This window comes from Miscanthus floridulus, chromosome 7 (genome assembly GCF_019320115.1).
Source record: "Miscanthus floridulus cultivar M001 chromosome 7, ASM1932011v1, whole genome shotgun sequence".
NCBI lineage: Eukaryota > Viridiplantae > Streptophyta > Magnoliopsida > Poales > Poaceae > Miscanthus > Miscanthus floridulus.
Window position 1 is genome coordinate 12015274 of NC_089586.1, and position 14487 is coordinate 12029760.

Genomic DNA, 14487 nt, shown 5'->3' on the forward strand with positions numbered 1-14487 from the left:
GTACCTCACGTTCGTTGCCGATTAACACGTGCGAGGATGGAACACCGTGACACCGGTGTGCTAGCACTGTGTGTGCAACGAGAGGAAGAACGGCGGCGGCTTGAGCACCTATAGCCCTGGGAGAGAGAGAGAGGTGGCAACGGCGACTTGGTTGTATGGTGTGGAGTGTCACCCAAGCCTTGCCCCTTGCCCCTTCTATATATAGATCACCGCAAATGGGCTTTTACCCTAAAGGCCCATTAGCGTGGTACGAATATGGATTGCCTCTTCGGCATATATCCAACGGCGTGCTCAGCACCGCGTATAAGGCATGTTTGAATGTTTCGTTCGGAATATTTGAGATATACAAAGGTTCTACTGTCAATTAATATGACACATGTCTACATAGTACACAGTAATAATGTTGAGGGGGGTGGAGGGGAGACGTTTAATTTGGGCCTTACCAACAGCAAACATGTCTCTGGCCGACCTAACTATAACATGTCAATTTTAATGAAACAATTTTGTTAAAAAAAACCCACTACCATGTTACTGTGAATTTACACTTGCATGAAAATCATGCTTCAGGCCTAATACAACATTTTTAAGTATAAAACTATCTGGATCTGGTCCTGTACTTTGCTACTATCCTGATATGATGTTCTAGGAGGAGCTCACGAGATGGAGCAGGAGTTGGGGTTGTCGTCGCTGAACATGGACGGGTACGATGAGAACTGGGCGCGGTAGAACGCAGCATCGGACGGCCCACCAGCATTGTCGTCGTCCCAGCAGAGCGGCAGTCAAAGGCGCAGCAGCCATGGTTTCGCCAGTAGCCATGATAGCTCCTGTAACCATACCCGCCGTACCCGTAACACGGTGGCGGCACCATCTCGTGCTCGTGCGCTGCTGCAGTCGCTGTGCAGACTGGAACGCCAATCGCTGTGGTGTTCTCATGGTTCATCTAGGCACAGGCACCACTGCCGATGGGCACCTGCAGGTCGGTCTTCTTGTCAGGGACGACACGCTCTCGGCAGAGCCCTTCTTCTTCCTCATGTTCTCGTCATCCTTTTCGCTGCTGTCTTCCGTGCTGGCTGCCGCCACGGCGGTGTGCTGGCGAACGAGTAGTGTCTCGAGGCGAGCAATGCGAAGAGAGTTGACGGCGGCGAGGTCGAGAATGCACCGGTCGATCTCGGCTTCCACCCCGTCAAGCGGGTCCGCCATCCGCCCGCCGCCGGCAACGACGATGACGCTGTGTCAAAGGAGCTCGTCTAGTGGCTAGGACAGGGTCTTCAGCGCCTCAGCATGCCACGCCCACAGCGCGTCCGTCCGCGCACCGCATGTACGCCCGCATATATAGGATCGGATCGGCCACCGGCCTGTTGTAATGTGTATATGTACACCCTATCAGAGATCAATACAAGTGCGGTTGATCCATTCTTGTCTCTCCCTTCTACCACGCTGCGAAGGAAGCTGCTGCTGCTGCGTTGGCACCGGCGCACCACCTGCAGCGCGCGGCCGAGCGCCTCCTCCAGCCTCTCCAGCAGCCTCCGCGTCGCGGCGTCGTCGTCCGTCGCCACCGCCGCCGCCGCCGTCCCGTCCTGCGCCGCGCTCTAAGATGCCCTTGAGTTAATGAAAGAAAAGATTAATTGAGGAAAAAGAGCAACACGCATACGGTAACATAGATTCGTGACTCGTGAGTTCGTGGCAGTGCAGTTTTGAATTAGTTGTATACAAATACTGCCGGATGCTAATTAACGCACGTAGCTTCAGCGCTGGGTTATGTATGTAGAGTAGTGCTAGGACAGTGCACGCGCTTCGCTGCGTGAGCAATCAAGGAAGCGTGTGTGCAAAAATTTTTTAAAAAGTTTTTCTCGATCGGGGTTTAGCCTGTTTTTCATTAAAAAGATTTTTTTGAAAAAAAAGTACAGTAGATGGAAATGAGGTTTCTGTGGAAAAAGGGGATCAGGCGACAGACATTTGCAGATTTTCGTCATTCTAGTGTCGCGTGGTACGATATTGTGCGGTCAGGAGTGTGGTCCATATTTTTTTGTCAATCCATTCAATTCCACACATAGTTTAATGACTTTTATTATTATCCCAAAAAGAATACGTTTCGTTTTTTCAGCATTCTGGCAAGGATTTTTTTTAAGCAACGAAATTAGAAGTGTTAATTAACAATTACCACCCTTTGTCCAAAATTATATGATGTTTTGGCTTTTTAGATACATAGGTCTTGCTATATATCTAAATATACGATATGTCTAGATATATTATTAGACAAAAAGCTCGTTGAGCTGGCTCGGTACAAAAGTGCTCCGATTGGACTCATTTTTCTTTTAGAATGACAATGACTTGATTTGGATGGACTTTCGACTTCGGCTCAGCTCGTTAGGCTTAGCATGAAGTTGAGTCTTAAACAATTCAGAAGCTTGAAAAAAGCTATAGTTTGCTCGATATCCAACCCTATTTAGATACATAGTAAAAGTTATGTGTCTAGGAAAGCCAAAAAAGCCTATAAATTGGAATAAAGGAAGTATGTTAGTTAATACAATTTGCAGCTTACCGTAGTATCAACATTTATGTATTTAAATATGGTTTCTATAAAAAATATAGTCTATAATTAATTTAATGATACTTATCTGATGTTATAAATATTAGTATATATTTTGCTTTTAGATATGGTGAAATTAAAGTTCTTTGACTCGTCAAGAAATGAAAGAATCGTATTTTTTGAGACAGGTTGTCCCGTTTGGCTTACCCCGTATTCGGCTTGTTCGGCTTGTTTTTTAGCGGGAAGAGTGTTTTTTCTCTCACAACGATTCAGTCAGAACAGTGTTTTTCTGCCAGTTTCAGCCAAGATTCAGCAAACCGAACGGAACAAGAGAGAGTAGATGAAGTACGCAAAACAACACTCATTAAAAATGGTTTGGACCTTGTACCACCGGCACACCCCCGTGGTGGTGGTGTGCCGTTAGCATAAGTACGAGTTTGTTTGATTCGAGGACCGAGTGGTATAGGGTAGGGCTCGTCCCTATATTTTCTGGATAAGATTATCGTAGATTCGTCGAGAGTATCTGGTTTAAAAGTATAGACAGGTTCCATCTTGTTTTTTTATTGGTATAAGGAAACGAAGGTTAGGGCGCACCAAGGAATAAATGGTTGTTTGGTTGCTGCTTCCCAAGCATAAAAACAGCCAGCCAGACATCTCCACCCTCAGGATGATGAAATCCAACGCCCGGGAATGGTTGCCTGACCCAAGCAACTTTTTAGTCTCCCAACCAAATAACCTGTAGGTTTCACTACCCCAGCCCGGACCTAGACCGGCCTGCGCCACGAATATAATTGCCGATGTGGCATGCCATGTGAGTACCTGACTATATTGGATGATTTTACATGCGCACACATATATGTCGTCAATTCGTGACAGATGCCCACGGTTACCTTATGTGAACCGTCTAATCGGATTTTTTTTTTCCTCAAAAAAGATGAACCCGTTTGTCCGATTTCTTGGATGGAGACGCACGTCCCTGTCAAAAAAAAAAACTATTCAGCTGTTTGGATCATTTTATTTTGGAGGAATTGGAATCTATTTATTGGATTAGGCTATTTGGCTTGGAATATGATATTCTGCAATTTTTTAAAGTTCATATATAAGCCTATCTCAAATTTATAAGGTGAGAGATAAAAAATTAATCTTACAGTTCACATATAAGCATGCTCTTCGACCCGCTCTGATCCCTAGAAGTAGAAATACAACACAAAGTATCTCCCACATGTGGCCAACCGTAGTATACAAATATATTCTACGTACAAAAGTATTAGCTTAATTGGTCTACGTCGAAATTATAATTATTAAAATAAATTTCAATTCCAAAGATCCGTCTAAAAGAAATGAAGTCGTTCCTCTTGGCTCATCTAAACACCTTTGCATCTAGAGCCGCCTAGTGCAGTCACTGGTCGTTGTTGTTTCTCTACGGAAACACCTTTGCATCTAGAGCCAAATTTTAATGGATGTTGCATGGTTCTAGCTCGCGGCGGCGGCGATAAGGCAGAAGGCAGGGGGAGGCGGTCCTGCTCTCGATCCGGTGCTGCTGCCTTCTGGGAAGCTTCCTTGGACAGCGACGCACATCCATTAAATTTGTCTCGTTGTCTGTTCAGTTGGCTGGTTTATATCGTTGCTGGTTCATTTATGTGAGAGAAAAGTACTGCTGGTTGGTTTATTGAAACAATATCCGACCAGCCCCAGCCGAACGCATGTGATCGATCCATATATTCTGCTCTCTATGACCGCATTCAACGCCTCGCTGCAGCAGCAACAATGCTACGAGTACACTCGTGATAGGACAGCCTCGGCTGTGCTAGTGTTTAGTTCCTAAAATTTTTACAAAATTTTTCAAGATTTTCCGTCACATCGAATCTTTGAACGCATGCATGAAGCATTAAATATAAATATAAAATAAAACTAATTACACAGTTTAGATGAAATTTACGAGACGAATCTTTTAAGTCTAATTAGACTATGATTGGACACTAATTGCCAAATAACAACGAAAGTGCTACAGTATCATTTCCTAAAAAAATTCGTCAACTAAACAAGGCCTGTGCTGGCTGCAGCTGCAGAGCAATGACCTCGGCTAGGCCCTCTTCGTTTCGCTAAAATTTAATTTATACTGATGCTTATACTGATTTAGTGTGAAAAAACACTATTTATTAGTTGAAAAATGCTACTGGATTAGTTCGAGCGTTTGCAGCAGCAAACTGTTACGTGGGCGGACACGGACCAGCAGAGCTCTTGATCGAAGATGCTATATCTAGTGTGTGTATGTACAAAAAGATTTCCCATAGGCCCTGCTAGCTATAGCTCGTGGAAGCTCGCTCGCTCGCCTTGAGCTTCATGTCTGAATGTGCTGATGGTGTTGGTTCTAAGTTTGTTGGTTGGTTTCTGAGCTAATAAGTTTAACGAGTGCTAATTTATTATAAAAAAAAAATATTGTATCATAGCTGATAAGTTCTGGCTCAAACCGATAAGCAAACGGTGGTTAGCGTCGCTTCTTATGCTGTCCGCCACCATATCCTTGTCCTGCTCCCGGCCCAGGCCCAGCATCAGCATCGTTCTCCTGTACCCAGCCACTGTTCATATAATATACTACTCGTCCTACGAGTATTATTGAGGTTTTTGGGTTTGTTTTAAGTCAAACTATTTCAAATTTAATCAAATCTAATAGAAAAAATGTTGATATTTATGGCAATAATTGTAGGTAAGGCCTTGTTTAGTTGACGATTTTTTTTTGGGAAATGGTACTGTAGCGCTTTCGTTGTTATTTGGCAATTAATGTCCAATCATAGTCTAATTAGGCTTAAAAGATTCGTCTCGTGAATTTCGTCTAAACTGTGTAATTAGTTTTATTTTTTATTTATATTTAATGCTTCATGCATGCGTCCAAAGATTCGATGTGACGAAGAATCTTGAAAAAATTTGCAAAATTTTGGGAACTAAACACTACCTAAGTGTATTTCATGAACAATTTCATAGTACCTATTTAATATCATGGATTTATTTGGCATTATTCATTTATATATACATAAACTTGGTCAGATCTATGATAAAAACTTCGTTGTTTATGCTAACTATATATAATTAATATATAGAATCCTTGCGTTGCATGGGTAGGTCCAGCAGAGAGAATTCTAACGCCGCCGGTCTGCCGCCGCCGGAGGTGACGATGTGAGTGACTGGATCAACCCGCGCGCGTCCAAACCTTTTCCATTTCCATTGTTAAAAACACACGCCCGACCATCAGCCCATGTCAACCCACGCCCCCGCGCCGGCGCCAGCGAGGAGCCGGCGGCGTACGAGGACCTGCTGCCGGTGATGGGGGAGCGGCTGGGCACGGCGGGCCTGCTAGCGGAGCTGCGCACGGGCTCCGGCTGCTAGCGGACCCGGCGCGGGGTGCCATCACTGTTAGAAATTTAGGTATTTTTATTATCAGTTTAATCCATAAATATAACAGCAGTAGGTTTGTGACAGCATATATGTGCATGCGTATATTTCTTATGAACGCTACAATATGCATAGATGACATACTGATTGATACAGTAAGAATACAAAATACAGTAATCACAGAGATTAGACTGTACCCAGCGGAGGGTCTCATGCCGAGAGCATCGGAGGCTTCATTCGCACTAGTCGACATAGTGCGTTGCTCGAAGTCGTGGACCACAGTCGATGCAGGAAGATATTCGCAGTGCAGTCCTACGAACGGATCACCAGAAAGAAGACGCCTTGACGTTCCAGGGAGAGGATGGATCCAAGAGCGATCTCCAGGAAGAAGATGGACGAGCGGTCACAGATCGCTCCCCAAAAATCTAATCGTCGCTCACCCCGTGCAGGATTCTCAGGCGGACGAGGGTTCTGGAGGCACCTGCTCTCCCGCTCCTCAGTGCACGCAGAGATACGGGACGGGGAAATCAGAAGGCTGCTGATCTGTGGTTCTCTCGGGAGTGGTTACGGAAGACGGGGTCTGAACTGACGGAAGACAGGATATATGGCTGCTGACGGGAAAGAGAAAACGAATGCAGCGGAGAATCCTAGGAGACGGAAAGCGGAAGTGGAAGGGACGGTAACTGACGCAGTCAGTTCGCCTCCACCATCAAGGAGCGAAACTCCCGTGATAATGTGGATTTAAGTGGCAAAAGACTGGCCACGCACGCCTGCCTGCCTCGCCACGCCCACGGCCCGGCCCGGCCGGCGGTGGCGGCGGCGCGCGCGCGCGTGTGGCACGCCTTTATCCTTTTCTCAGCTTCTCAACCATATAAGCTGAGTCAACATTCAGTCAAAACCCCGTATGGTATTAAACCATGCAACACTTAATGTTACGCACCATAAAATTTTATTTAATTATTAAATATTATATGGGCCAAGCCCATATTATATCCAACAATCCCCACCAAACTTTAGCGTTTGTAACAAAGTAGTCTTAGAACCACATTTCTTTTATATACCGGTGTTTTGATAAAGACTGTTAAGTTGAACATCCATCTAAAACAATAGTTTCACTCAGTCACAACTGAATAATGTACTAAGCCTTGAATTGACAGTTTTGTGTGAGGTGAATGTCACTAAAGTCCTTAGTTGATACTGGGCAGCAAAAGACATCCCCTCTATTTGAAGCATATATGTCATACTTTAGTGCCTTTTATGAGTATTTAGAGATCACCCAAATCTCATAGACTGTGATCAGCAGTCTGACTCATATAGGTGTGTTCCTCAAAATATGTTCTGTAGGACAACATCTTTGCTTTGACAAGCCATTTGGAACACATTAAGGCAAAAGCCAGCCAGCCTTACAGAAAGGAAAGATATGCATCAAAAATAAGTTTTACTAAGGATCTTTTCTCACAATTTACTACTAGCTTGTTTCACCATTCTACTTTACGGGATCTCCGATCACATAGAACAGGTTACCACTATAGTAAATTTCAAGTGGGCCTCAAACTCATCTCTCTCGATGCACTTTTTATCACGTTGCGTGATAGATCCTTAGTGAACTGATCTGCCAGATTGTTAGACGTGTGGACATAGTCCAACGCTATCACTCCGGAGTTTCTCAATTTTCTGATAGATTTTAGTCGTCTCTTAACATGCTTTGTGGATTTTATGTTGTCCTTAGAACTGTTAACCTTTGTAATCACAGTCTGGTTATCGCAGTTCATAGAAATAGCCGGTATGAGTTTTTTAACAACCGGTAAATCCATAAGGAGATCACAAAGCCACTCAGCCTCAGATCCAGCAGTGTCTAATACTGTGAGTTCTGCTTCCATTGTAGACTTTGTTAAGATAGTATGCTTGCAAGACTTCCAGGAAACAGCGCCACCTCCAAGCGAAAACACATATCCACTTGTGGCATAAGGCTCATCAGCATCAGAAATCTAGTTGGCATCACAATAGCCTTCCAACACTTTCGGATGTCCGGTATAACGAATACCATAGCTCATGATCCCTTTTAGGTAGCGCATTACTCTCTCAAGAGCACGCCAGTGATCATCTCCCGGGTTTGACACAAACCGGCTCAGCTTGCATACTGCAAATGAGATGTCTGGCCTTGTTGCACTAGCAAGATACATGAGCGAACCAATGATCTAGGAATATCTCAATTGATCCCTTGCTATTCTCTAATTTTTCTTCAATAGCATGCTAGGGTCATAAGGTGTAGCACCAGGTGCATAGTCACTAAACTCAAAGTGACTCAGTACCTTTTCCACATAGTGGGTTTGTAACAGAGTTACCCCACCATCACCTTCTCTTAGAAGCTTGATATTAAGAATAACATCAACATCTCCCAAATTTTTCATCTCAAAATTTTTAGATAGAAATTCCTTCACCTCCTCGATCACTTTGAGGCTAGATCCAAAGATCAGTATGTCATCAACATATAAGCACAAAATGACTCCTTCACCCCCACTATACCGATAGTACACATATTTGTCAGCTTCATTCACAACAAAGCCAGCAGATGTTAAAGTTCTGTCGAACTTCTCATGCCATTGCTTAGGAGCTTGTTTTAGGCCATATAATGACTTTAATAATTTACACACTTTGCCTTCTTGACCATTTACCATAAACCCATCCGGCTGATCCATATAGATCTCCTCCTCCAACTCTCTATTTAGGAAAGCTGTCTTAACATCCATTTGATGAACGATAAGACCATAAGAGGCTGCCAGGGAAAGCTAAACTCGAATTGTGGTCAATCGGGCAACTGGTGAATAAGTATCAAAGAAATCCTCACCTTTCTTTTGAGTATAACCCTTGGCCACAAGCCTTGCCTTGTACCTCTCAATAGTATCATCAGGCCTAAGCTTTTTTTTGAACACCCATTTACAACCTATAGGCTTGCACCCATAGGGACGGTCAACTATTTCCCAAGTTCCATTAGACATAACAGAATCCATCTCACTCCATACTGCTTTTTTCCATAAATCAGCATCGGGAGAGGAATATGCCTCTTCAATGGTCGTTGGTGTGTTATCCACAAGGTACACAATATAGTCATCATCAAAAGACTTTGCAGTCCTCTGTCTCTTGCTTTTCCTGGTGACTATAGTGTTATTCTCAAGATTTTGCACATAGGGTTCCTCAATTTGTTCTATCGGAGTAAAATTTTTATGCTCATGGGGAATTATAAATTCATGACCAGTTGTGCTAGGTGCATTTTTTATGGGAAACTCATTCTAAAAAAATATAGCGTCTCTAGATTCCATGATTGTATCAACAGCCATCTCAGAAACACTAGAGTTTATAATTAGAAATCTATAACCCACGCTGTGAATAGCATAATCAAGAAAGACACCATCAACAGTCTTTGGTCCAAGCTTTCGCTTTTTGTTTATTGGCACATTCACTTTTGCCAAACAACCCCAAGTTCGCAGGTAAGAGAGATTTAATCTCTTCTTCTCCCATTCCTCGAATGATGTGATTTCTTTGTTCTTTGTGGGCACTCTATTCAGGACATGACATGATGTCAAAATAGCCTCACCCCACCATTCCTTAGATAGTTCCGTAGTCTCCAACATGGCATTAACCAAATCAGTTAGAGTGCGGTTCTTTCTCTCTGCAATCTCATTGGACTGTGGTGAGTATGGTGGCGTCCTCTCATGAATAATTCCATGCACCACGCAAAACTCAAAAAATTCATTTGAGAAATATTCTCCCCCACGATCGGACCACAAACGCTTGATTTTCTTCTCAAGTTGATTTTCTACCTCAGTTTATAGACCTTAAAATAATGCAACGCTTCATCTTTTGTTTTTAATAAATACACGTAGCAAAATCTAGTGCAATCATCTATAAATGTCATGAAGTATCGTCTACCACCTTTAGTCAATTCGCCATTCATTTCGCATAAATCAGAATGAACAAGTTCTAATGGTGCCAAGTTCCGCGCCTCAGCAGCCTTGTGAGGCTTACGCGGTTGCTTTGATTGCACACACACCTGGCACTTAGAATCTTTGACTAAGTTAAATTTCGGGATTAAATTCAGATTTGCAAGCCACGTGAGACAGCCAAAATTAATATGACAAAGTCGTGAATGCCATATATTCGACTCATCCGAAATAATAACATTGTTCACTACTTTATTACACACATCATCAAGTAAAGACAAGCGGAACAAGCCTCCGCAATCATAACCTTTTCCAACAGATGTTCCATGTCTCGACACAACATATTTATTGGACTCAAGCATAATTTTAAAGCCATCGCGACACATCTAAGAAGCGCTAACAAGATTCTTCTTGATGGAGGAGACATGCTGCACGTTCCTTAATAGCACCGTCTTTCCCAAAGTAAACTTCAGAACGACTGTACCAGCACCAAGAACACGTGCATGCGAATCGTTTCCTATCAGCAAGGCTCCACTCCTATTAGCCTGATAGGAAATAAACAAAGAAACATCAGCACATACATGAATATTAGCACCATTGTCCATCCACCACTCAGGTGAAAGACAAACTGAAAGAACAAAGGGTAAAGAATTACCATACCCAGATGTTCCTCCTCTAGTCTCGCTAATAACCACATTTGCTGATTTCTTTTCTTACTTGTATTTGCGGTCTGGGCACGTACTTGCCCAATGCTCATCACTCCCGCAAACAAAGCATCCTCCACCTTTCTTGTTGTTTTCTTCTTAAACTGTGCGGTCTGCTTAGGCTTTGCATTGTTGTTCTCTTGCATGTTCTTCTTCTTTTTATTACGAGATGCAAATGAGTTTTTCTTCTGCACCATATTGACATCGGAAGACTCAACTCTTTTTCCACGGTTGTCTTTTGCTCTCGCCCTCTCCTCAATATCAAGAGATCCAATAAGCTCAGCCACGCTAAACTCTTGTCTCTTGTGTTTTAGAGAAGTAGCAAAATCCCTTCAAGAAGGTGGCAACTTAGCGATTATACCGCCGACTACAAATTTATCGAGCAACAAACATGGGAAATGTTCTAGTTCCTTTGCCAGCACATGTATCTCATGAGCCTGTTCGACCACAGAACGGTTTTCAACCATTTTATAGTCATACAGCTGCTCCATAAGGTACAGCTCACTACCAGCATCAGAAACCCCAAACTTTGTCTCAAGAGCATCCCATAATTCTTTGCCTGATGTGCAAGATATGTAGTTTTTCTCATACTTAGGATGAAGTGCACTAATCACGGCGCCTCGAAACAGATTATCGACAGCCAAGAACTTTCGCTCCTCCTTAGAAGTAAACTGTTCAGGCTTCTCCTGTGCGGCGTGATAGTAGTTCATCGCAGTCAACCACAATACCATCTTTGCACGCCATATCATAAAATTCTTGCCATCAAAATTATTCAGCTTCAAAGCGGTAGCAAATCCACTGACAAAAATTGCCTATTATTAGGTTTTTGGATTGTTAGGAATTTAGGTATTTTCATTATCAGTTTAATCCAGAAATATAACAACAGCAGGTTTGTGACAGCATATATGTGTATGTGTATATTTTTTATGAACGCTATAGCATGCATAGATGACATACTGATTGATACAGTAAAAATACAAAATGCAGTAATCACAGAGATTAGACTGTACCCAGCGGAGGGTCCCATGCCGAGGGCATCGGAGGCTCCATTCGCACTAGTCGATATAGTGCGTTGCTCGAAGTCGCGGACCACCGTCGATGCAGGAAGATATTCACAGTGCAGTCCCACGAATGGATCACCAGGAAGAAGACGTCTTGACGTTCCAGGGAGAGGACGGATCCAAGAGCGATCTCCAGGAAGAAAATGGACGAGCAGTCGCGGATCGCTCCCCAAAAACCTAATCGCCGCTCACCCCGTGCAGGATTCTCAAGCGGACGAGGGTTCCGGAGGCACCTGCTCTCCCGCTCCTCCGTGCGCGCAGATGTACGAGACGGGAAAATCAGAAGGCTGCTGATCTGTGGTTCTCTCGGGAGTGGTTACGGAAGACGGGGTCTAGACTGACAGAAGACAGGATATATGGCTGCTGACAGGGAAGAGAAGACGAAGGCAACGGAGAATCCCAGGAGACGGGAAGCGAAAGCGGAAGGGACGGTAATTGACGCAGTTAGTTCGCCTCCACCATCGATTAGCGAAACTCCCGTGATAATGTGGATTTAAGTGACAAAAGACTGGCCACGCCCGCCCGCCCTTAGCCACGGCCCGGCCGGTGGCGTCGGCGCGCGCGCGTGTGGCACGCCTTTATCTTTTTCTCAGCTTCTCAATTTAGATGAATAATTTCCAACCATATAAGCTGAGTCAGCGTTCAGTCAAAATCCCGTATGGTATTAAACCATACAACAATTAATGTTACGCACTATAGAGTTTTATTTAATTATTAAATATTATATGGGCCAAGCCCATATTATATCCAACAATCACGCCCGAGAGCCTGCGCCGCTGCGCTGGGCGTGGCCGGGATGGCGCCCGCCGAGGCGGACGCCATGGTGCTGGAGGGAGACGTGGACGGGGACGGCGCGCTCAGCGAGGCCGAGTTCTGCGTTCTCATGGTGCGGCTCAGCCCTGGGATCATGGCCGACGCCGAGGCCTGGCTCGCTGATGCTATCGCCGACGAGCTGCGGATGATGGATGGCGATGGCATGGACATGGATGCTGCTGCGGATGACGGTGATGGTGGCGCCGGTGGCCAAGACCACGCCGCTGCCGCCGCCGCAGGCACTGCTGGTGGTGCTCCTGATGCTACTGCCGCTCGTCGGTTTGATCGATGCATTGGTCTTGGTCCACGCACGTGTATTAGTCTGTGCCGTGATTACTGTGACCTTTTCGTGCTTAATTACCTTGTTTTGTAATTAAAATTACCACTCGTCGTGTTGGTTGGTTATTGCTGTATGGATTACGGTGGTGACTCTTCTTCGATTACTACGTACTTCCTGTGGTAATAATAATAAGGTAATAACTATGCGAATTATGTGTATTCCTGCAAATTGGGGTTTCGAATGTTGGTGCTCGATCAGGCCTCCAGACCTGGAGTAACTAATTTCCTGTCCAAACAGTGACAGTGTGAGCGTGGAATCATCAGAGCATTTACACTTTCTGTTGACTATTTGTCGCGGAATGAAAAAAAAAGAAATAGATTTTTGTTGTACTAACAAGGACTCTAGCCAAATAGCGTCGGCATAGGTTGGAAAATTTGAGCATGCTTTGTAATGCGTTCAAATTAAAGAATTGGAAGCAACTTGGAATTTTATCAGCATAACAAACATTCCAAGAGTTAGCATGTTAAGTAAATTACTACACTGGAAATGATGAACTTCGATCTGAGATATCTTTACTAGAATTTAGGATTTGAATTTTGAAGGTTACAACTTTGCTCGAGGTCTCAATATAGCAAAGCGGCAAAAGTTGGCTACAAATATGGTACCCAAACACACTTCCTCTACAAAGTCCGGAACTTCCGCACATTACCACGTATCTTCGGCATACGTGTGGGAGTTATGCACCAAAGTCCACAACTTGAATCAGCTCAACATCACAAACACGATGACTTATGTTTAAAAAAAAAAATCGATGACTTACAATGGAGATGCATCATAGTGTTTTTTTTAAATAGTGTTTATGTTGACGGGAAAGTGAACTATTATGATCATGTTGAAGTGGATAGTTACGTTGGTCTCCTATGTGGTTTGATGATTTTACTTATCACTTTCACTACTAGAAGAACCAATCTTTGAAGGTTTATTCGCTCCTACCCAAGAAAGACTTATTAGATGGACTTAGACTGATTAATTAGTTCAGATGTAGACACACTACCTATGGCCTCACTTATGCGCGGGGGCCAGACACTTGTTCTGTATTTTGACCATGATGATGTCTAGTCGCCCAGACATTCGGCCTAGGCCAGCATCCCAAGGTAGCTCACGCGTCCCATGCCCGCATTGTATCCCCACACGCTCCGTCCCGTTCCCAACAAGCGCCAGCCCTCGACATGGCAGAACCACACCCCCGCGCCCATCCCGCATCCACATGGCGGAACCGCGACTCGCGCCCACCTGCCCCGCTTGCGGAAGCGTGCCGTGGAGGCGTCTACAGGCCTCAGGCGCCGGCACGTGAACCATGACGGCGCACCAGTAGCAGCAGGCGGACTGCGACCTGCAACACAAGATCTGTTTTTTAAACATCTAGATGAAACATTTGCAACATACGCAGATGGAACACTTGAAATATGCGTTTGAAACATGTGTGTATAGCCATTGCAACATGTGCTTCACCAGACCAACTTTTGAAACATCCAGATGAAATATTTGAAACAAACGGCTGAAACACCTAAAACACTTGGAACATAGGCTTGCAACATGCATATATTGCCATTGCAACATATGCAGCATCCCATATCGATTTTTGCAACATTCAGATGCTTGAAACATAAGTTGAAAACGCCCGAAACACTTCAACCAGGGCGTCGCCGACAGCCATGGCCTACCTGGTAGCTAGGGGACTGCGGTAACCAGCAAGCTTAGGTCCAGA

General features: G+C 44.3%; 1 pseudogene; it reads left to right on the forward strand.

Moving 5' to 3' along the window:
• Positions 1-5642: 5642 nt before the first annotated feature.
• LOC136465074 (calcium-binding protein KIC-like) lies at positions 5643-12829 on the forward strand (annotated as a pseudogene).
• The last annotated feature ends 1658 nt before the right edge of the window (positions 12830-14487 follow it).